Raw genomic sequence first — 22818 nt, 5'->3', positions numbered from 1 at the left:
AGACGTTTTTGTTTATAGAAATGCCGCATCTGCCTTCTCAGAGGAAGGGAATCTCGCTCGGGTGCAGAGAAACCCTTTTACTTTATCCTTGTCAGAGGTAAACTGCAGAATTTGCACTGAGCTGATTTCATCCAGCAATGGTCGTTTCTTACACACAATCGTTTCTTTATGGAACACAGATTTGCAAACTGTACCTATGTGTTTCTCTCCCTTTCTTGTCCTATCCTTCCCCTATTCCAGCCTTCCACTGAGACTCAAAAGCCCTACCAGAACCAAACCTGCTTTTTATTATTTGCTTAAGTATGTCCGTATATTTCTGTCCTTTTAGGCAGCAAAAGAGTTAACTGCTGGTGTGTGTGTGTGTGTGTGTGTTTAAAAACACTGTGCACTGAGATAAGTTATTAGGGGAAGGGGAGTCATAAATCCGCCAACTAGAAGTAAATCAGGCATGTAAAAGGAATTCTTTAAACATATGAATACTATTCTATGTGAACCTTGGTTCCAGCATTGTTCACTTCTTTTGGATTGCCAAGTAACATTTACCCGAGACAAAAACTGCAATTGATTCGTATCTGAGCATTTCCACATCAGAGATCCTTGCAGTCAAATGAGTCACTTTGTAAAGGAAGGGTCAGAGTCGACCAATAGACTTTAAATATCAAGTGCCAGTCACTTTGCATGTAAATTCCCTTCTCAAAAAATTGCCAAATGTAGCTTAATTCTTAATAATCCTTTGACAGAGTAAACAATAAATGGCAGGCAGAAGCATTACAGTTGGCTGCGCCAAATAACATGCTGAACAAACGCAGCTTTCACTTTCTTTGCTGGGTTGAGTTTTATTGCTGTGTGCATTGTCTGACTGAAGTGGTGTGTGTTGGACAATGCAGAACTGTATCTTGTGGGACGAGGCGTTAGTTATTAGAAGCGGAAGTTGATACTCTATAAAGGGGAATGGTCTTTGTGTTTTAGTTCTTTGTTTTCAAGTATTTCAGAGGGAACAACGGTGCATTCAGTTTTAATAGCTGGATGGGCTTGTGTGTTGAGGAAGAGGGGTTTTAAGCCAAGTCTGCTGTAGATTGCTTGCTCAGGGTTTACTACTGCATCCTCGGAAAGTTTGGAGCCGCAGGATACAGAAGAGTTTTAATCTAGTGTTTAATAATGGACTCCACCCTCATAAACCTTTCTCAGTGCTTTATTTATGCTGTCATTGCTACTCCCAAACTACTTATGCTGAGGCCTGCAAGCCCTAACAGGGCATTGTTATTCTGAAACAAGACATACCTGAAATGATTCTCTCTGCAAATTAAAATTTACCTTCTTTCCTTTTGGTACTTGTTACTGATAGATGACAATATGATGCTTCATTTTGGAACACAAAGGCTCATGATTCTTGCTGTTTATGTTAAAAATGCAAAAAATTTTAATATGAGACAGTTTAAGGTGTCAGTGATTGAAGAATCAGTTTAGCCATGTAAAACAGTTTGGTGTGACTTAGTAGTAAACCAGCTGTATTAATGTATTAATGGATTAGAAAGTGAGTTGAAACTTTAGTTTAGCACATAGTATAGAAAAATGTTTCAGTAGCGTATTTTGGATTACTAAGTATTTGTAGTAGTATCAGTTTTAGGTAATGCATATCTCCAGGGGTTATGTAGTGTTTACAAAGTATCCTGAAGTCCTAATACCAAGTTAGTTCGACACATCAGTATTTAAGAGGGAGAGGGGAAGCAAAAGAGTGAGAAATACTATTTCTGAGAAACTTTGGTGCAGATAAAGGCATGGAGTTTAGAGGACATCCAACAATTATATAATGCAGAAACAAAATACCTTTTTTATATAATGCAAAAAGCCTACATTACAGTTAGTACTTTAAAAATTCTTTGATACGTAAACCAGTGTGGAGGTCTTAAGGCAGAGAGCTTCTACTGGGTTTTCACAAAATTTGTATTCATTCATAACTTACTGTTCTTCCTGCGCTCTGAATTCTAATGGATCCTAATACATTCATCATTTTTATACAAAAAAATGCTTTAGAGAGAAAATGATAATTTTTATACAAGTCCTTCACCAAAATGGAAGTTTTGCTGCAGCCACAGAAAGTTTTTAATGGAATGATGTGGTCATATGCATAAGAGAATTGCATGACTCCAATCTTTTTATCTGATAAAAAAAAAAGAACATTCTAAATATATGGGCCATGGCTGTTTTGAATGAGTCATAGCCCTATGCTATAACCAGCTAAAGTTTCTGTAATAACTACTTCAGCATTAAAGAATTAAGAAATATTTTCAGGCATACTGAAATACAGGTTCTTAGTTCAGAGGAAACAGATTAGATAAAGTTGTTGAGATTAAGTGTTCATACTGTAAGGTGAACAGAAGGAAAGGTTTTCTACTGCAACAGGTTGGTTGAGTATTCTCCAGTACTTAAATGATCATCCTGGTAAAAGCAGATCTGAGGCAAATTGTAGATAAAACCACTTGTAAATTCATTTTGTACTTAGCTCTCCAGCTTCCCTGTCTTCCGGTAGTTGTGTTACATAATTACATATAATGATTTATTTGATTTCTTTTTCCTTTTCAAAGTGAATTTAATTATTTCGGAGCTACAGAGGTTTATTGTGCTGAGTATTAAAGCATTCTCTTCAAACCTTAGTATTGTCAGTGCAGACCTCATTGTGTGAATGATTATCTGGGTGGAAGAAATGTACAGATGACAAATGTTGTGGCCTGTCCCATGAGCGCAGCCAGGGATGGTTCTCCTGATTCTGTAATGGCTGCAGACCTGCAGAGGTGCCTGTTCAGACTGTGTGTATCTCACCGTTACAGTGGCCTGTCTGTGAGTGGAAGCTTGTCAGAAAAATTAACCTGTAAGAGCCTGAAAACTTGCACATTTCTTTGTTTACTCAGTTCCTTCTTTATGCCTGTCATTCTCTACCATGGCGCCTCTTTTCTTGGCAGTTTTGTTAAATTTGAGTATTAGGTGCTAGTTAGCCTCAAGTCATTGCGTGTCATCAAATAGTGATGAGATGCTAATTGATAATCACTATAATTATCAAATTAGAATTTGCAAGGTGATGGTAGAAATGAATCATTTCCACACAATAACTGGCTGCTGTACTTAGAACATTTTCCTGCAGTGACGTCTAGCTCAGGGGCCTAGCGTGCCTGGGCATAGTCCTGTTGAATCCATGGAGGTCGTTGTAGGTTTGGAATTTATTAGTTATGTATGAGATTAACAAACACTGATGCCTGCTGAGGTACAAAATGTTTACTAAAATACTAGAATATTTGTGTGGAAATAAAAAAAATTCTGCTTATTTAAATAGGTTGGAAGTTGCTAGAGGCTACTCTACATGCATCTTAATGGCTTTAAGTATCTTCCCAATGTCTTCCTTTTGTTGAAGAATGAAAGAATACTTAAAAAATATACTCCCTGGGACCGATGGCTGTTGTTCAGAATGATTTTGGAATAGATAAAAGCAGTGCAAAGCTTTAAGCTTTTCCTGCAGGAGATGGATATCTTTAAATATTAAGAAAGTGAAGCCTGTCTGATTTTTCTTAGTTTTACAGCAATGGAAGTATAATCTTTTTTATGCTCCTTGATCAAATCTGTAATTCGGAATTCTACGTGTACCTGAATGTGCATTTAAGGTGATACTGATACCTCTTATACTTTGACAGGAGCCATGACATGGTAGATAGAAGAAAATGTTCCTGGGGCCCAACTTTTTAAATTCAAATATTTAATCTGGTGTAATTTCTAAATATGCTAAGTATAGGAAGTGTTTTCAAGCAAATTTCAAACTGCATCAGATGCAGAGATGATAAGCAACTTGCCTATATAGTTGTTGGAAGAACAGAAATGGTTAAATGTGAGGGCAATGCTTAATGGAGAGTGAAGAGTGTTCTGATTTAAGTGTAGAATGATGGATTTCTAATTCCAAAAAGATTCTGTTAGTGGTTACTGGAAACTTGTTAGTTTGTATTGGATTTACCTCTTGTGGCCCCTTTATTTAGATTATTTAGATGTTTTAAGTATGTGCTAGTTTTTAAGCAGGTGAATTCTTTGTGTATATTATTATAATAATTGAAAAATTTATCTGGAGGAGTAGATGAAAGCCTTGTCTAAATAGAAATGGGGTGGAGAGAGTTGGCTGTTTCTGTAGCATGTGATTTCTGACTCTCTACTGTGGTCAATCTAGGTTTGGTTTTTATGCTTACATTCTTCTGAAAATGGCTTATTCTCAAGACTTTTCAAAGCAAGTACAGAAAGATGTGTATATATCTCTAGTAACATTTTAGGTACAGGGTTTCTTGAGAGTGCAGTGTAGTAGTATTATTAGAGGTGAAGGAAGAGCATATGTAATAAGTCTTTATCAGTATTGTTTTCATCCATTACCAGAAGATGCTTAGCCCAGGACTGACCTGGAGAGAGAGGTTGTGGCAGTTACACTGTATGACTTTCACATAAGAAGAATGGAAGGGAATCTCTGTCTGTGACTCGTAGTCCTTGAAAGGTTATTCTGAAAGGTTCTGTCATCTCTGTGTATACGTTTTGAACAACAAAGTATTGGCTAAGATTTTAAAGATTGTTTGCTGATTAAACAAGCAATAGAAATTTTAATAAACAATCTTAAAGTGAATTATTAGGAAGCTGTCATGTGAAGGGCTTGGGTTTTTATATGTCTCAGAGGGTTTTTTTGGTTGTTTTATTGTTCTTACCAGCACACGCATACAAGTCTTGAACACACTCTGGATTCAAACAGAAGATTTTAATGCATTTAGTGACTTTGATACCGCTTTACCTGAACGTCCCATTCTGAACAGCCTGGTTTTTTAGCTCACTTGGACCTTTCTGCTGTAATGAATCTATAGGCAGACAAGAGGCAATTAGATTCCTCATGGAGCGAAGTCTTGTTCATGTAGGGTTCATTGCAGAACAAGACCTTTCTTACTCCCTCTTCAAAGGTACAGACAGAATATGTGTTGAAATAGTCTCAAATGAACAAATTGATGATTTGTCAGTCCTTCCAAAATTGTGTTTTCTTGCACCTGTAAACTAGAATAATTTTTATAAGATTTCTGGAGAGATCAGAAAAGGCCAGAACTAAGGTAGCATGTGCATCTTTAATCTGAATTCTTTCTGTCTGTGTGTTATGATTAAGTTTAAATTGATACATACTAGTTTACTGTCTGCATTAGTCAGACCTAAGACTGAATACTGCTCACTGATCAGTTTTTCAGTATTTTGTTTTCTGGTCAGTGGCTCCATCTTTTATGTACTTCAGATCTTTCAAGTTCAGCGCAGGAAAACTTCATATGGACTAAAGGAGTATCTGTTTGCAGCTATAGCATGGCATTGGATTAGACTACTTACAGTTGTTACATCTGGAAAGCAAGTGATTGATGGGACTTAGTTTCTATTTCTGTCTGTGGAGTGAGCATTTTCTAGTGAATGAAGACTCTTAGCTCAATGTGTTTAAAAAATGGCCCATGCAGCTTCATGTAGAACAAAAATATAACTTCATCAAGGTGTGTTCCTGAAGAAGCTGGGGTTTCTGGAGTTATTTCTGCCTGTGCTGATGTTGGTCTTATTACAGACTATTGCAGACAATTCCATAATGTTCATTCCCTAGGACTCTCCTGACAAGTGGCCTCACATGTAGCCTACATAAAGTAACTACATTGGAGATGTGCAGTAGTTAGTGTACTTTCCTTATGAAAGTGTGTTGTTTGCTTAGTTTATTGGTTATAAATAGGTGTTAAATAAATGCGAGAAATGTCTTTTTTTTTTTTTTAACGTAAAAAAAACATCCAGTTTCTTTATGGACATGGCCGTTGGAATGTCACAGCCCCAGAACTTCCACTATGTTCTATAAGAATCAGCTCATGTAGCACTTTGAGGTCTGAGTTTAAGGGGTCACATAGCCAGAAAGGGAAGAACCTTTTATTTTCATGTGCATACTAAAATACTTTTAAACATGTATGACTTTCTGTCAGATCTATTCATTATACAAATTCTGTAAGATCTACTTATTATACAAATTCTTGGCTTCTAGACATATATATTTGTATATTGTATCTTCAGTATATTGAATTTTTGGTTTACTAAGGGTTATTTTTTGTTCTGCAGTTGCTACAAAAAATAATAAATCTATTACCAGAATATATTCTATTCTGTTGCTGATCATATGGCTTATCTGTGAAATGCCCCTGGGGTGTAATACAAATGACAACCTCAGTAATATTAAAAATTTAGATCTAGGCTTTTTAAGGGAAGTGTTTTTAAAGTTAATTTTCATCTGTTTAGCACTCTGAACTAGCTCAAACTGGGGTCACACAAAGCATCAGGGACAATGCAGAAGAGGCTATGGGAATGGATGGCCAGGGGGCATGACCCTGGCAGCCATTACTGAGATCAGTTTAAATTGTCAGAGACTTTCCAGACTCAGACAAAACACAGGGGAATGTACACTGCCTGACTTCTGAAAAACACCTGGAGGCCGCTGTGCCTGGGCAGAAAATAGGAAGGTTACTTCCTTTAAAGGGGTGGTTTAAAGACTTAACTTTGGATTTCTTCTCTGAAAGATCCTTTCAGTGAGGTTCTTCCTCTGTTAGATGAAGTTTTCCTAAAGAAAGTCTTCCTAACCTGTGCTTGTAAGGTAAGTGCCAAACATAGGTAATAGGAATATTCCTTCTAATCCCTGTATATATCAGTTCCCTGGGATATTGTGGGAATAATGTATTTTCCTTGAAAAAAGAAACTTTGTAACTTAAGTTGCAAAGTCCACAGGTATTACTTTTTAACATTTGCATCTAATACACAGATTCAGCTGGTAAAAATGGGGGTGTGAGCTCCAGGAACTCTGAAAAAGGAAGTCTGTAACACCACTTTATGCAAAACGTGGAAGTGGATTGTACAGTCTTACATCACCCCATCCAGATAACTTCTGAAGTGTCACTTTTGATAAACGATAAAGCATTTTTGGTTTTTAAGCAGACAACTTGAATCTTTAATCCTGTTTTTCAACATTTCCATGCTCTGTTGCGGCAGCCTGAAGAGAAGGTTGACTCCGATAGATAAATCACTGTCCCCTAGGTCTCCTTAAACCACTTTATGGTCATTCGAGTCATAAGCCATATATTTTTCTAATAAACTCCTAGGTCTAACAAGTTATCTAAAAAATAATTTGTTGGGTATAGCCCTCTTGGACCAGAAAGTGGAGAATAATATACATAGCTCCAGTACATGTTGCCAAAATGGCCCCACATTGATTCCAGGCTGAAATTGAAGTTTGCAGCTCATTACACACAGAATCAGATAATCTGGTAGACACTGCTTTCACCCTCAGATTCGTATTTGTCTAACTTGTTATATTTATTAGCCAAGAATGTTGTGGCTTTGATATGTGTTTTTGGCATTAAATTCATAGGAAATCTACTCAGTAGTTTTGCTACCTTTTAGGGAAAGGTACTAGGAAAATTATGGAACTATAATGCAAATATTTCAGATGTTTAGACAGTTAGAAAAAAACATGTTTTGTTGTACTGGTCCTTTATGTTCACCGAACATTTGTGTTAAATACAGACTCAGTACAACACTTATTGCTATCTTCCTTGCACATTGGGGAATGTCCCTTGTTTCTTCTTATCTGTCAAGAAGTGCAAAGGACATTCATGACTAAATGCTTCTGAAATAACTAAGTGGTATGCAGTGATTGGCAAAGAAATATATGGTGCTATGCTGTACTTGCAGTTCAAAGATAATACATTTATCCTAACATGGAACACATGGCAAGTGACACAGTGGTGTAGTATTGAAGGGTGGGAGGAGGTTAAGGGGAATTCTCTGTCAGTATTTCTTAATGTGTGGACTGATTAGTGTAATTTTAAGACTTTTTGAATCTGTGCATGTAAAGGTACAACTATTCCTGCAGATTGTTCAGGACTTTTCTTCAGTTTCAAGATACTGGACAAATCAGTTTCTACCCTATTGTGCTAATGTAACATTCACACAATAGCACCCTGTTGCTTTCTTCCCTGCTGTCCCTATCGTTTAGAAACTCTTTGTCCATGAATAAATATGTCTTTAAAGTCTTCAAGCACCCTTTCTATGCTGCATAAAGAAACTTATACAGTAGCTCAGCTGATAATGCACTGAAAATACTGTTGTCCCATAATGAAGACTTTTTGTTTGCATGTATGCCTACCTGCATGTCTCGCTGTGTCCCCTATTTGCTTTATTTGTTTGTCCCAACTGATAAAGCCTCTATCACAATGTGTTTCTAGTCTCTGGTTACTGCTCCTACATGCTATTGTAATACAACTAATACCTACTGCTAGTAAAAGACTGAGGTGATAGTGTAAAACTGCTTCTACGTGGGAAATGTAGAAAAGATTCCTTAGTTATCCTCTAACTGGGAGCAGAATAGCTTTTCTAAGACACTTGTGTTATCTGAAGCAGGGCTTTTATTGTGCTGGAGGACCTTGTTCACTACAGATAATCAGAAAGATTGTTTAATAGCAGATTATCCTAGGCATTGTTTTCCAGAAATGTCAGATAAGACTAAGGGGCAAGAGATCGGGAACTGTTACTCCTATGTTTTACCTTTTGCTATTTTTATTGCCTCGAAGAAGTTAGTTTCGTTTTTGAAGAGGGAGTAACTGAAGTTACTTTTTACAATAATTTTAATATGTGCCACTTCAAACACCAGATTTAAGGTGAACGCTGTCAATTAATTTCCCCATTTCCTTTTAGATTTTATTTTTTACAAACATACTTCAGCAAAGCGTTTGACACAGTTTCCCACAGCATCCTCGCAGCTAAATTGAGGAAGTGTGGTCTGGATGATTGGGTAGTGAGGTGGACTGTGAACTGGCTGAAGGAGAGAAGCCAGAGAGTTGTAGTCTATGGGGCGGAGTCTAGTTGGAGGCCTGTATCTAGTGGAGTGCCTCAAGGGTCAGTACTGGGACCGGGACCAGTATTATTTAATATATTCATCAATGATTTAGATGAGGGAATTGAGTGTACTATCAGCAAGTTTGCTGATGACACTAAGCTGGGAGGAGAGGCTGACACATCAGAAGGCTGTGCTGCCATTCAGCGAGACCTGGACAGGCTGGAGAGTTGGGCAGGGAGTAACTTGATGAAATATAACAAGGGAAAGTGTAGAGTCCTGCATCTGGGCAGGAACAACCCCAGGTTCCAGTATAGGTTGGGGAACGACCTGTCAGAGAGCAGTGTAGGGGAGAGGGACCTGGGGGTCCTGGTGGACGACAGGGTGACCATGAGCCGACACTGTGCCCTTGTGGCCAAGAAGGCCAATGGCATCCTGGGGTGTATTAGAAGGGGGGTGGTTAGTAGGTCGAGAGAGGTCCTCCTTCCCCTCTACTCTGCCCTGGTGAGACCTCATCTGGAATATTGTGTCCAGTTCTGGGCCCCTCAGTTTAAGAAGGACAGGGACCTGCTGGAGAGAGTCCAGCGCAGGGCAACTAAGATGATTAAGGGAGTGGAGCATCTCCCTTATGAGGAAAGACTGAGGGAGCTGGGTCTCTATAGTTTGGAGAAGAGGAGATTGAGGGGTGACCTTATTAGTGCATATAAATATATAAAGGGGGAGTGTCACAAGGATGGAGCCAGGCTCTTCTCAGTGGCAAACAATGATAGGACAAGGGGCAATGGGTACAAACTGGAACACAAGAGGTTCCACTTAAACTTGAGAAGAAACTTCTTCTCAGTGAGGGTGACGGAACACTGGAACAGGCTGCCCAGGGAGGTTGTGGAGTCTCCTTCTCTGGAGACATTCAAAACCCGCCTGGACACGTTCCTGTGTAACCTTATCTAGGTGTTCCTGCTCCGGCAGGGGGATTGGACTAGATGATCTTTTGAGGTCCCTTCCAATCTCTAACATACTGTGATAACTAGTTATTTCTTTATTCTGAGCAACATCAGACAGCTCTTAAATGGAGGAAAATATTTAGATTATTGTTAAATTCACTTCCTGCTATAGCATTTGCAACTGTCACTTTTAAAATAACAGTTTTTTAAGAGAAAGATAACATTTCTTCTAGTTATCTTAGACTGTTTTTTGTGTACTATCTTCTCTTGGAATTAATATGTAGGATTCTTAGATTAAAAGAACTACTGAGAGGCATGTGAAGTTTTTTCCCTCTTCAAAAGAATACATATGTTATATAGTAGGTTATTGAAAGTTGTAGCCTGAGAGAAGCCCTGTTCCCAGAGCCTTGTCATGCTAGTGCTTGTTATCCATACAAACAATGGTAAAAGTTCACTTTTTAGGGTTTCCATTCATAGAAATGGGAGGTTAGTAATTCTGCCTTAATTCAATTAATAAAGTAGCTGTGATGCTATTGTGCAATGAAGTCATCAGCACAAAATATTTCAGGTGACTCTGAGAATGAATCTTCCCTTTATACACAAGTGTGAAGTAGCAGTGAATAACAAAGCAAGACAGATTTCGTACCTGTGTGTTTTGAAAGCTTATCTTGAAATAATTTATGTAGTACCTAACATCTTTATTTCAGGTTCCTCTATACTAGTGCTGATAGCAATCTTCCTCAGATTTAATTATTGTCATTATAGATGATTTATTATTAGCATTGAATGGGTCAAATATTTATGCATATTTTTCTGAATCTTGAGTTGAGAATTCTGAGTTAATGACAGTCATGTCATCCTCAAAAGTTTTAAGTGCTGATAATTCAATGTTACATTCACTATGTAAATGTATCATAATTAAAATGATACCTTGTCAATCCCATTCAGGTTTCTCATGAGTATAATTTTCAGCTTTTGTATACCAAATATAGCTGTGTCTTCTGCTACCCAAAGCCTCAACAGATATATTTATGGCATGCTGGTGTCAATAAAAATCTGCCATGTTAACTGTTGTGCCTGTTCAAATTTGAAGAGTGCAAATTTTATTAGTTTTGTTACATAAATCTGAGTAAGACCTAAAACTTCAATTTTTGACATTTTCAAATTGCTGAGGTCCTCTATAAAAAAAATACGTCAGTGGAGCAGCCAATGAGAAAATATGAGTTGGCTCTGCAACTGGGCCATCTTAATCTTAGAGGCAGAGATGGGATACTTTTCACTGATAACAATGAAGAATGAGAGCTTGATGCCACCAACAAATGTGGTATCGCTTTCACCCTAAATACTCTTTGACCAAATAGAGACATAAAAGTTTTTTCGATTTATTTTACACATTTGACATTATGCTGAATGCATCTGTTTTAAAATTTCCTTCCTATCAGCAATTTCCTCTATAAGTTGGCAGTCAGTAAGAAGAGACAAAAACACAACTAAACCACAGGCAAATGAAAGTAAAAGCTGTCAGCAGAGGAAGCTGTAGGCAGATAGAGCTTTTAAAATTACCTCAGCAGCAGTGGTAGCTTCCTCTAAATGGCTGAGTCCAAATTGGCTCAATGAAGGAAGGAAGGATATTTTTTGGTCTAGGTTCTACTTTTGCTAAGTAGCATTGTGTTTTCATTGCCCTTTAATTTGTTAGTTTCATTGTGATAGTAAATAAATGAGGGATAAAATCAAACATCAGTACATAGGAATGATTTTTCTATACTTACAAATGACAAAATACAAAAGCTTTCACCCACTGTAGTAAAGGGGAGTGATTTATCAGTATGAGTTGGTGGTAGGTGAATTGGGAGACAGAGACAGTGTTTTTCATCTTCTAATTTTATTCTGTTGCTCAGTTACATCTTGGGAGGAAAAGAGTAACTCTCATTTTGTGCTTGTGCAGTCTGGTCTAAAAGAGTTACTAGGTTAAAAAATGATCAGTGGCATCATTTAATATCTGTCCTGATGGTTTAATGCAAATGAGGTCAAAGTTTTTATAAAGTGCTGAGTATTTCTGAATTTCCACACTTAGATGTGAGCAAATGTTCTTACATATAAGAACAAGAACTCTTAGTAGTGTTCTAAATATCTTTCTAGCAAGCTGCTGGACATATAAATCCCGCTAAGCCAGCTTCTGCGCAAATGCTTGCCATAGTGGAGTAAGTGTTAGCTGTCACTTCATTACAATTAATGGCATAACTACTCATGTTTACTTGCAATTCATTGCAGCATGAAGTGATTAGGAATTGGTGCTTTGGTAAATTATGGCATAGTGCACATTTTTTATAACCAATTAGTGAGTGTTGGTGTTGGGCACCTGCAATGTATCTACTTGTCACTCACACTTGAGTTGAATTTAATTAACATCCATATCTCTGTGTTACCAGAAGAGTTCTGTTGGAGCTATTAACATGTGACAAAGACAGTGGATACTATCTGACTCTGGAAAGAAAGAAGATGCTTGCTATGTTTGTTTTATTCCAAGACCAGATACAGTGCTGTTCTAAGGACATGACTATGCAATTGAAAGAGCTCCCCAAACCAGTACCTGAGTTGGCAGATTAGAGTTTCTTATAATTCAGTCAAATCTTATATTCTGTTTGAAAGGCAAATATCGATTTCATACATATTTGCAGCTCTCAGTCACTTTTACAGACATCCAACAGTCTGAGCTGCCTAGAAAATCTGGAGAAGTGTCTACATACTGAATCAACTGTGTGTGTGCGTGCTTGGTCGGATGCTGCATCAAGGCAAATATACCACAAGACATGGCTAGACAGAGCTCATGTAAGAAGCTGACAAGTAGAATGTACTGTAAAGATGAAGAACCATCCATAGTGATTGATATATTGGGGAGTTTTGAAGCCTTCAGGGTGTTCCAAGACCTCCTAAGTCCTACTAATGATGCTGGTCAGAAGTTGTTTTACTTTTGTTTTGATTTTTCTAGGCAAAGTATTACATCTACATAAAAAGACATTTTAAATTAACATATTATTATTAGGCATGTTAGTGCTTTTCATAATTGTATTTTCCAAAATTACATTTCAATGCCTCTGCCCTGTTTTTAATAATTCATTTTTAACAAGTTATTTTAGCATCTCTGAAGGAATGTTTTGACTCATTTGGCATTGAGTTAAATAATTGTACCGTTATAGTGTTCAGAACCGTGACCCTCTGGGTGAAATGTAATAAGGGAAATATTGTTCCAGCAATAACTTCCACTTTTAGTTCCTTCTCCCCTACTCAGTTGCCTTCACCTGCTCCTCTATGTTCTCCTGTCAGAAGCAGTGGGGTGATAAAGCAAAAGAAAAAACTATGGGGGTAAGTGACAGAGATAGAATGAATAGTGCTCAGCCTTAACTAAGGCCATCTAACAACATCTTGTTTTTTACAACACTCATTTTGGAGGCCTTCTCCTTCCTTTTGTGAGGTTTGTTTGTTCCTGTTGCATATAAATTTATCAAAAGTAATTTAAAAATGCTTCTGGATTTGACTTAAGTAAAAAATTTTACCTTTGTTGAGTGTTTGAGTTTTAAAATACCCATTCTGCTCTGTGCAGTCAATCCATATTTAACTTTGTAGACCCTTCAAACTTCCCCACAAAAAATCTGTTTTCTTTATATTGGAGAGAAAATAGAATGTATTTTAAGAGTTTTATCTTCAAATTTAGTTAGTTGTTGCTGTTATAAATATAATGGTACTTTATAACCTTTCTTAGTTGTCTAAAACTATGAAAACAATGATATTGAAGTAATTATCTACAATGTGACCTTAATAAACATTAAGATGTTGCTCTTAAGCCAAATGACATACAACAGGGTGGCATATTTCTTTTTTTGTTTCAGATAATGACATTAATGTCAGTATCTTGTGTTATGTGTGATGCTGTAATTTATTGGAGGGGGCTATAAAATCAGTTTTTGTGATTCAAATGCATATATTGCAGGATTTCAGATTTCTAACTGTTAATTTGTGTTTATGTCTGCATCTAAATGTAGCCTCATTTTGTACCTTGTAAATTGACAGAGAGAAACTGTATGAAATTCCATGATCTTAAATGGAGATATCAGATCTCATAAATCTGCGTGTCTGTTTTTCCAGGCTGGCCGAGGCCTTCGGTGATATGGTTTAGAGCGAGGTGTCCCTGCCCATGGCAAGGGGGTTGGAACTTGATGATCTTAAGGTCCTTTCAAACCCTAACTATTCTATGATTCTATGGTTCTAGCGTCAAAACACTTGTGGTTATCCAGTTACTTAGTCCTGCTTTTTATGTCATTATGTGTGCAGCAGTTCTCTCAGAAACAAAGAGATCGGGTCTTTCAGATGTACCATCTTTGAAGAAACAGCTGAAGGCAACAGGTTTCAAGCTCTTTGAAACCTTTGTGCTTTGAGTCCTTGGTAAAGGATGGTCTATCATCACTAGTGGTCACTTATGAAGTGGGCTTTTAAATTGGTGGGAAGAAAAATCAAGTGCATTATTAAATAATGCACAAAAAGGTCATCTGTTTTTCCTCCTTAGAATACATTATTCTTCCTGTAGGATACATCCCCTGTATTTTAGAACTTGGGAAAGTTATTAGGCTAATTACAATGAATCCTTCTGGTAGGAGAAAACTAATGACCATCTAAACTAATATCATAAAAAGGAAGGTTAAGATTTATATGGCTTGGTTAAACATGATAACTAATGTAATTTTACTAATATCATAATGTGATGTATAAAAGTAGATGATTTTAATTTTAGCCAATGTTCTGTAAGGCTTACACATTAGAAACATTCTCTGACATGGTGATTTTTACTTTACAATCTTCTGAAGGGTTATAAGCTTTAAACATTTGCATTACCGGTATACTTTACAATCTTCTGAAGGGTTATAAGCTTTAAACATTTGCATTACCGGTATGAAATTCTTAATAATTTTTTCTTTAGGCATTTGAAAGCTTCAATTGTGTTGGGTGCTTTAAAACTTTTTCCATTGAGTAATTAATGTATAGAGTAGGGTTACTTATATGTATTATGGAAGTTATGCAGATTAATTCCAGTGAAGTTCTTTAACACTGGTGTGTAAACTGCTCTCCTCTTCTTACTGTCACTCTTGATACAATTTTTTTTGCACGTAAGTAAATAGGGGGGATTTAGTGTGAAAAAGGACATGCTTCAGCAGCTTTCAGCAACTGAAAAATTAATCTATCCACTTACTCAGATTGGTAATGGAAATCGTACTTTTTCCAGGTAAAAAGTAAATTTAAATGTCAGGGGTTTATGATGCCAATACTTGTCTTTTGTGATACATATTTTGCATAGCAGCTCATAATAAAGCCAAGAAGTCATTTATTTTGGTTTTGGTTTTGTGGCTTGGGTTTTTTTTTGTTGTTGTTGTCTTGGTTTTTTTAATGTTATATTTTGGCTCTATATAATAGGCTTAAGAAGATACACACAATCAGGTTGTTGAGAAGATCAAAACCATGGAAGGTTTTTTAAACAGAAATTTTGTTTGAACCAGGAAAAGACATGAGACTGTATCTTCATGTGTTTAGTAAGCAAAAGAATGTAGTACATTTTGAGTAATGCTGGTTAGCATAGACAACCATAATCTCCAGCCTTCTAGTGGGGCATGTGAGCCCTTTCATAAAATGGGGTATTTTTTCTAATTTTAATGAGGTATTTAAGTCTTAAATGTAGTTGTTTATGAAGGCATTATAGGCAAAACCAGCAGTACTGAACTGTGAGCTGCACAATTTTACTGTACTTGGCTATTCGAGATTTGTAGATCCCCAGTGGTAAGAAGGCAGTATTTATTCTAAACTCTGTTCTTTCCTTTCATTAGATCAAAGGGAAAGAGACATGTTTTCAGTAACTCAAGGATTTAGATTTATCTTATTTTAGGTGTCCAAAGAAATGCAGCTAAGTTAAGTAAAAGGACTTCCTCTAATTGCCATGATTTAAAAAATGAGTGAGAGAATTCACAATACTTTATGTCCTTATGTATCTTTCTCCTTTCTGTAGAAACTCCTTCCCATAAAAACCAAGCAGCTTTGTCCCTTTACCCCTGCCTTTAGTTTTTGCCTGCTTTTTTTTGTTCTTGTGGGTTGTCTTCCCCTCCCTCCCCCCATGTTGTAGCTAGTGCAGGAACATCTATTAGCAGAAAGGATGTCTTGCTCATTGGCTTTTTCCATGCTGAAAGATGATGAATCTTTCTTGAGTTCTTATCTGTAAATTCCTGATACTGTCCATCTGAGCAGATAATAGAGTACATATCTTACAAACTGTAAGTTACAGAGAAAAAAGTTCAATGGGAAAACCAGCTAAAAACTGTGGGCTCTTGCAGAGGGTTTCCTTAGAGTAGAAACTCCAGAGGGGTAAATCTTTGCCATGATCCTGAAGCCTATGCAGGTGTTAAGTCTCGGGTTCCAGTTAGCCTAACCTCTTTATCAGAATGAACATAGGACCTTTGGGTTTGCATGTAAGCCACAAGTTTCTGTACATCAAACAAGGATTAGTGTTGGAATAGTTGAGTACAGCTCAGTCCTCCCCTTTTTTTTGTAAAGGGTATTTCCTTAGCAAATATTGTCTCCTGGAACTCCTCAGATCTATGTTGTTTGTGAGACTGAAGTTAGGTAGGAGAGTCTTATTTGATTACTGTGATTAGAGTGGCAGAGAAATCCTTTGTCATTTATCTTCTTTAGAGTCTTGATGGCTATTTGACCATCTTGGAACCTGTTTCTCTTCATGCATCGTCCACAGAATTGTTTATTAAGTTCTGAAAAATTAACCCATGCAAACTCTTTTGAGGCAAAATAAATCTGAGCAAGTGCTGGTGAAGCACTTGCAGAGTATCAGTATTGCATTGATATTGCAAATATCATTCATGCATTCATTCACTTTTTGTATCTATTTGACAATATAACATAATTTAAGGGAAGAAAAATACATTTTAATAACCATATTTCTGTATTACAGAACAGCTATTTAGGGAAATTAAAGTACTTTCTTAGCTATTAATAGTACCTTGAAAGAATTGTGTAACAGAAATACTTGTGTAGATGTCCTGCTTACTTCCTGGAAAGTACCCTATTAATTCTATTACAGATTATTAGTAGTACCTCATAAAGTGTGTTTGAAAATGAGATTACTTTCAGTCTAAGTGAAGAAAATTATAAAGACTGAAGAACCAAAGCTTTGAAGATGGTTTGATCAGAGTTTACTGGAGACTTTATTATATTGATGAGTTCATGTGGTAGTGTGAATAATACAAAAATCTGCTACACACAAAGCAGCTACTCACAGCTTTGGATTCCTAAAATGAATGCCACAGTAATGGGAAAAATTGGCCTTATCAAAAGGAGTTTGTAATTTTTTTTTTGGTACTTCTAATTCTTAATCTTTTTTTTTTTTTTTTTTAGTAAGTTTTCACATTTTGAAAACTTGGTCAGAGAATTGCAACTGTCTTTTGTGAGGATTCTTGTATAACAAATGATGTTTCTACTAGGCAAAATACATGTTTAACTAGCATACACTTTTCTCTGGGAAGCTATTTTGATATTGACGTTAAATTAGGTTAGCTAAATAATATATCATCACCAAAGGCAATATAACAAAATACATGTGGAGTACGTTGAAGTACATGTTAGTCCATCAACTTTGTGGAGAACCTTGTCCCTGCGAGGTAGACAAATATTATTCTAACCTTATTGCTGCTTTGGGAGTTAATGACCACAATAAAGATATGTATGACTTGCTAATTAGCCATTAATAATTAACCTTTTAATTTGCATGTTGGTCTTCTGCTCAAAACACATGCTTTGAATTGCTCACCTTCCATTAGCGTTACTTTTTAGAGTTTTTAATGGGGTTTTAAAAAGCTTTAGAAGTTTGCCTAAATGAATTGAGATACAGTTAGAAATGTGCAAAAGTGGGCTCGTGTTAAAAATACTACATTATACTTAGAAACTAAGATTTATATATTCAGTTTGTGTCCTTCATGGTTTTCAACTTGGAATGTTTTGGGCCATTTTGACCAAATTGACTTTTCTCTGTCTTACAGTGGATGAAATGGCATTTTGTTTAGACCCTGCATTACAGATAGAGAGGATAAATTATTGATTGTTGACATTTTGTGCAATATCAGACGTTACTCTCTCCAAGATCTTTCCTAAAGGATGGAACTGAATTTCTTTCATCTTTTAAAAGGAAAGTAGAAAAGCACAAATCAACTTCAAATTGGTTTGGAAAAATAAAGCTTTTACAAATAAAAAGATTTTTTAATATATATTTGCATTGCTTAGAATGCCTTTTTTGTCTTATGAATATGTTAATCTTTATAAACTGCTTCTAGTATGACATATGGTATATAATTTTGTTTCAGTTCTTTCACATCAACCTAGTTACTGTTACATACAAATGTACAATTGGCAGGGGAAATTAGTATGTTCAGTGGCATGATACTTATAAGACTTTGAGAAGTATCTGGGGTATTCATGTGCACTGTAAGTAGACAGCTGTTGGAAGAGGACTCCGCTAATTGTATGGTTGTTCCTTTTCAGGCTGCACTTCTGGGCCCTTTTGGTTGTGATGGAAAACTATAGCTAAACAGTTGTCAATAAAAGGGAAAACTCAGTTAAATATATGTTTGTTTAAAATAGTTTTATATATATATATATATATATATGTAAGATATTTAACTTGCAAGTAATTAAGATAATTTTCCGAGGGGAAAGGAGGAGTGGCAGGAAAGAAAAGAATCACAAGTTTAAGAGATCAGTTGAAATTGCTCCTTAATCTTTCAGTCAAGGCTCAGCCACATGTAAGCAGAATATTATCTTAGGAAATGAAGCAAGATGAAATGATAAATGCAAATTTTGTAGGTTTTTACTCATATAGACCCAGTGAATGAAAAAAGTTGAACTAAATGAACTAAAAAAGCTCCAGGAAACAATTTTGCCACCATGCTGCCATTGTAGAATACAGTAGAAATAGTTGTGGTTGCTTTTACTGTTAAGTGTTTTCTGTTCAAATTAGAAGCAACTAAGTATTGTTCCATGGAGACTTCTGCCTGTTCTTACAGATGTTTTCTTGGTCTTAGCAACAAGAGAGAGATACATGACAAGCCAGGGAAAGAAACCAATGTGTGGTTTGCCTTGACTCTTGGTGTTAAAGGGTTCTTTGCTAGAAACTGATTATGATGAACATTTCCAAGAGTTAATTCATTACTCTTGGTTTTGGAAGGTTGGTTTGATTATGATTTTCATTTAGCTAAGTTGTATTCCTAAATCATTGAGCAATAATTCCATGCAATTTTATTAAAACTAATGAAACGAATACTGTGTTTATAGGCCAGATTCAGTATGGTACTGCAGCAAAAGCTTAATTTCAACTACATGAGAAGTGGTATTATTGATAAGTCAAGCATGCTTTATCTTACTGAAGTTGGATCATTTGTAGAAAAAAACCCTCCCAATCATTTAAGGTCTTTCATAATGAAAATTTCTGCAAATTATTCTTAGTAAATGACAAATTCCTATTAGTCTGCTTGGCTTTGCTCTTCTATTTTTGGGCAGTTAGTTTAATATTTATTGGAAAACTGGCAGGAGCACCATTCAAGTGTTACCACATTTTGGCTCTACAGTAAGGGAGTCTTTTTGTCCTAACATCTCTATCGTGTTTTATCTTAACACAAAGTGATCTGCAGTTAGTAAGATACAAGCTTCAGTTAATCAGAATTAGCAGCTATCTAGAGTAATAGACTGTTAAGGTGTGGCTATGGTTCACCTGTCAGCTTTGCCTCTGTGTACATGAAGATCAGGTGTGCTACCTGTCAGAGCCTTGAGCACAGTAGGTCTTAATTTCCTTGATCAGCACTGCTAGTGCTCTCCACTCACAGGGCCTTCATCCCTGGGCCCAGGAGGTCCAGTTAAACTCAGGGCTGGGTGCTTAGTCCCTGCTGAGTTCTGCTGTAGGTGTGCCTGCCTCCTGCCCTGTCTCCTGGATAGACCTCAGGCCTGTGTGGTAGGTGGCTTGTTTCCTAGATGAACCCTCAGACATGCCTTACAACTTGTGGCTAGTGCTGTCTCTGTACCCATTTCTCTTTGCCTCTTTCTGGGTATAGCTATCTTGTGTCTTGTGTGGGTTTGTCAGTGGGGTGTGTTACCAGCACCTTCCTGTGCCAGCCCTGGCTGCTTCTTGACACTGCTAAATGTTCTGTGGTCTGTTCTTTACTGTGGTAAGGAGACTTAGCACTGGCAGCCAATGCTTTTATTCTTGCCCTTTTTCATCAGTGGTAGAAACAACAAACACAGCTTTCTGGCTCAGATGCAGTTTCCTGGCACCAGCACACCTTTCCATTTCCATACTCCTACTTCCTAGCCCCTTGTCTACAAGCCCATCTCACCTTCCTTGCTTTGTTGAAACCACCCTCTTCCAGGTCTAACTCTTCTCTGCTATTGCCGTAAGGCTGTGAGCTTTTAATGATTATCTGCTGCTTCATGACTGAATTAATTATGCTTAATTTTGACTGTGTTTTGAAAAGGTAAATTAACTAAAATACAATGATGCAGATGCTGCAATTCACTGACTCAAACAAAGGAAAAAAGCAGGGGGGCTGGAAGAGGATTCAAAGGTTCGACAGTGTATTCTCTTGGGCTATGGCAGGATCAATCATAGCAACACAGTTCCTGACAGATATTTATTTAACGTGCGTTCTAAGCACTTCAGTAAGGGAGATTCCAGAGATTCCATTGTCAATCTGTTCACCATTTAACTATCCAAGCTGTAAAGATAGAATATTCTTGAGTTCAGAGTCTAATTGCTTTTTCTCCTGCTAATGCTCCAGCTTGCTGAAGTAGCTGGTGTTTCAGACCTGCTATAATAATACTTTGCTGTTTCATGGTTTTGATGAGCCTGTGCTTCTTGCATTGAAGTTTGAAAAGAAGTCAACCGAGTTATCCTTTGTTAGTGAACTTATCCAGACTGTATCCTCAATGGATTACTCGGCCAAGGTTTGGGACACCACTTGGAAAGTCATGAGAGTGCTGGGGAAGAGTTAGCCATTAGGACCTTCATTAAAGGAAAATAACACAGGAAAACCCCACAAGAAAACAACTTTGTATAGACACTTGTGCTTTTGCAGCCTTCAGGCAGAGCTGGTGGTGAAGTTTTATACTCCTTTCAGACTTGACTCTTTGCAGTCTGACATGTTCTTGGTATATTGTGTCTTATGTCAATCATCTCTCAGGAATGGTTCTTCAAAATCCTTCAGCTCTGAACTTGTTTGCTGAGTATCAGGCACACTCCAGTGTGCAGTGTTGTTCCCCCTGTAAACCTTCAGGCTGTTCAGCTGGGGAGGAAACACCATTTCCTTATTCCTTCAGGTAAAACTGAGATGCAAAATTTCAGTTGAGCCTGAACTGTGACTTCTTTCTCCTTGCCTCATGGTAGGTGCATTAAGCCTTCTGCAAGACTGAATGCTCACAGGACAGCTATAAAGTGTATTCAAATGTAGAGAACAGAAGATTTCAGTGTTTAATGAGATATTAGGTGTGGCTCAAGTGAAGGGACATTGTGTTGTTACTTTGACTTGTAAGGTTTGGGTTTTTTTTTCCTCCCCCCAAAAATGGCAAATATATTTAATTTGGAAGAAGGTGTCTGGTTTCTTTGTTAACTAGAAGGTCATACTTTTGCCAAAGAAAGCTATTTGGAGAAGGACTGGAGTCTGTGTTTCAGGGCAAGCCACAAGGTCAGAGGCCCAAGGTAAGAAGTCTGGAAATTCCTGAGAACATTCAAGAGTGAGAGGAAAGTGCAAGGAAACGGGCGATAACGGTTTGTTTCCATATTCATCTCTCATACAGTCATTAAGAGTGACTTCTTCTGAACTGTGAAGTTATTTTGTGCCTCAGTGCTCAACTCTAGGAGTTAGTGAGCTGTCTGTCAGCACGGCTAGAGGTTTGGAGCTCTGGAGGAGAGCCGGGTGACAGTGTCTGCAGCTTGCTCGTGGCAGCCTGCACTGGGGGATCAGGCTCTGCCAAGCCCAGAGCGTCACTTCGACCTGCCAGAAGAAAATGAGCAGCAAGTGCTGGAGCTTAACGAGTTGGAGGAAACCTGCTGGGTGTGTAAGCGGAACGTGGCGAGGCAGCACCGCGACGAGTGCCCGAAGGGGGAAGGCCCCGGAGCACGCGTGTGGTGGGAGTCTCCGCCCCGAGAGGACCAGCAGAGGGCGCCAGAGGGCCGGACGGGCGGGGGCTGCGGCGGCGCCGCCGCTTGGGGTCGGGTCCGCGCCCGGGCCCGGCCTCTGGAACCGCCCGCGGGGATCTGGGGTCGCTCCGGGTGAGCGGGGCCGACCCCGTTGGACATCGCTGCGGGTGCAGGGCGGGGGCTGGTTTGGTCCAGCCCGGTGGGCGCAGAGTCTTGGCGTGTGCTCACAGGAGAATGTTTTGAGTAGTAACACGGTGTGCGGTGAGAATACTGTCAACGTGTATGGGGTTGTGTGTGCTTAAAGTTAGCAGGAAGAGCAATCGTACGTTTAATGTATGAGTAAAAACTTGAAATTTAAAAGATATCTCCTTAGGTAATGTCTTAAAGTATTTTTCTAGTTATGAAATGGGTATTTCCATTCCAAGAGCACTATAGACTAACCCAACAAATAATGCAAAGTTATTACAATCCGTTTGATTTCTGTCATAAAAACACATTGGATTTGTCAGGAGGTGTTTAACCTGTTGAAGGATTTGATGAGCTAAGAATTACAGAAAGCTTTTTTTTTTTTTTTTTTTTCCTAGCTAACAACTTGTTGGCTATCTCTTAAGAGAAAATGATCCCAGATAATGGTCTTTACTTTTTGGTGAAGGCAATATTTCATGCAAGACCCTCTGCTGCATTCAGTATACAGCTGAAGTCCCAGTACCTTTAACAGGGTCAGGATTTTATTAGAACTTGTCTTTTGT

At 37.7% G+C, this 22818-nt stretch overlaps 1 protein-coding gene across 1 annotated transcript in view; it reads left to right on the top strand.

Annotated features, from left to right (window-relative positions):
• SDK1 (sidekick cell adhesion molecule 1) overlaps nt 1-22818 on the top strand; it is a 423082-nt gene that overhangs the window by 1646 nt on the left and 398618 nt on the right. The window lies entirely within an intron of this gene.

The sequence above is a fragment of the Neopsephotus bourkii genome, unplaced genomic scaffold, assembly GCF_033783945.1.
Source record: "Neopsephotus bourkii isolate Nb327-2 ecotype Australia unplaced genomic scaffold, CSIRO-AGI_Nbou_v1 NB_882, whole genome shotgun sequence".
Taxonomy (NCBI): Eukaryota; Metazoa; Chordata; class Aves; order Psittaciformes; family Psittacidae; genus Neopsephotus; species Neopsephotus bourkii.
This window is presented reverse-complemented; position numbering and strand designations above follow the sequence as displayed.